At 42.7% G+C, this 1,922-nt stretch overlaps 1 pseudogene; it reads right to left on the reverse strand.

Moving 5' to 3' along the window:
• Positions 1-1,026: 1,026 nt before the first annotated feature.
• Positions 1,027-1,922, reverse strand: part of LOC106338326 — a 4,600-nt pseudogene continuing 3,704 nt past the window's right edge.

Consider the following 1,922-nt stretch of genomic DNA (forward strand, 5'->3'; position numbering starts at 1 on the left):
ACTTGATAATGCAAATGTGAATTCAATTCATGATCGCTTAGCTTAAGCAAAACTATCACATTGCACACAAGTTATTGATATAAGGCCACAAGAGATGGATGTAAGCAAAGAATAAGGCTTTTGAGCAAAATTTAAGTATCAAATGAGTTCTTCAATCAGAAAGTTCTCTAATTAAGCTCTCAAACACCCTAACTAACCAAACCAAGCCAAAGTCATATGGAATTATAGTAGTTTCGAAAAATCCTCAAATCTCATGAACCCTAATTTTCAAAGTTCAAATTCAACTCAAATTCACCATAGAATCAACAACCCAACATGATATATAAGCTTTCCCTAGTCTATTTCACAAGAATCAAGCAAGAGAAAGATCAAATTTCAAGTTCAAATTTCTAGGTTTCATGAGGCCTACGAAATTGATCTTTGTGATACATTACCTTGCTTTGGATGAAAGGAAAGGACAAGTTGAATCAAGAAAACAGACTACAGAGGCGAAAGCTTGGATTTAGGAAGAAGAATGGAGTGATTTGGTGGAGAATTGAGTGAGATATGGGTTGATAAGGTGTGGGAGGTTTTGATGTTTTGTGAAAGAGAGATAGAGGAAAAGGGGTAGAGAGAGACGCGGGGTAAGTTTTTAGGGTTGAATCGGGTTGGGATCCCGGGTTTAGGGTGAGAAAACATACCTGAGCGGGTTTGACCCGAGCGGATGCAGGTAGGAAGAAACGGCTACACTCCGCGTAGTCGTCCCCGCGTCGGGCCAACGACGAACTCTCAATTTGCACGAACGGGTAAGGCATCCCGCGTCGATTCATCCCGCGTCGAGCCTACGACGCAGCGACGCGGGTAAGACAATCCGCGTAGGTCATCCCGCGTAGGATTGCTATCTCCGACCAAATTCATACGAGCGGTAAAGGACCCCGCGCCACCTATCCCGCATTTTTTTTAGTGAAGTATGTACAAGGATCGACATGGGACTTCCTCCCAAGTGAGCTTGTTTTAAGTCTCTAGCTTGACTTTGCTTCCCTTTGGCTAGGTGGTAACGGGGTCGGAGAGTGAAACCAAGATTCCTTTCTTCTCCATTGTGTTTTCCATGTAGAGCTTAACTCTTTGTCCATTGACTGTGAAGTCTCCACCATTCCAGTCCCATAACATAACTGCCCCATATGGCCTAACTTCCTTGATCTTGAAAGGACCGGACCATCTTGACTTGAGCTTCCCGGGAAACAACTTCAGTCTAGAGTTGTAGAGAAGCACTTGATCTCCAGCACTGAATTCTCTCTTCAAGATCCTCTTGTCATGAAAAGCTTTGGTTTTCTCCTTGTAAATCCTTGAGTTCTCAAAAGCATGCAGTCTAATCTCATCAAGCTCATTGAGTTGGAGAAGTCTTTTCTCCTTGGCACTCTTGATGTCAAAATTCAGCAACTTAACAGCCCACAATGCCTTGTACTCAAGCTCAACTGGTAGATGACAAGCCTTTCCATACACAAGGTTGAAAGGTGTGGTTCCCAAAGGAGTCTTATAAGTTGTCCTATAAGTCCAAAGTGCATCATCTAGCTTGATAGACCAATCCTTTCTTGTAGTTCCCACCGTTTTCTCCAAAATAGACTTGATTTCTCTGTTGGAGATCTCAACTTGACCACTTGTTTGAGGATGGTAAGGGGTTGCAACCTTATGCTTCACACCATTCTTCTTGAGAAGATTCTCAAACAGCTTGTTGATGAAATGAGATCCTCCATCACTGATCACAACTCTTGGAACTCCAAATCTTGGAAAGATGGTGCTCTTGAACATCTTGATCACCACTCTAGAATCATTGGTGGAACTTGCTACAGCTCCCACACTCAATCTTCAGTCTAGACATAGTCAACAGCTACGAGGATGTATTTATTGCCAAAAGATGATGGGAATGGTCCCATGAAATCAAT

Source organism: Brassica oleracea, chromosome C4 (assembly GCF_000695525.1).
Source record: "Brassica oleracea var. oleracea cultivar TO1000 chromosome C4, BOL, whole genome shotgun sequence".
NCBI classification, from domain to species: domain Eukaryota; kingdom Viridiplantae; phylum Streptophyta; class Magnoliopsida; order Brassicales; family Brassicaceae; genus Brassica; species Brassica oleracea.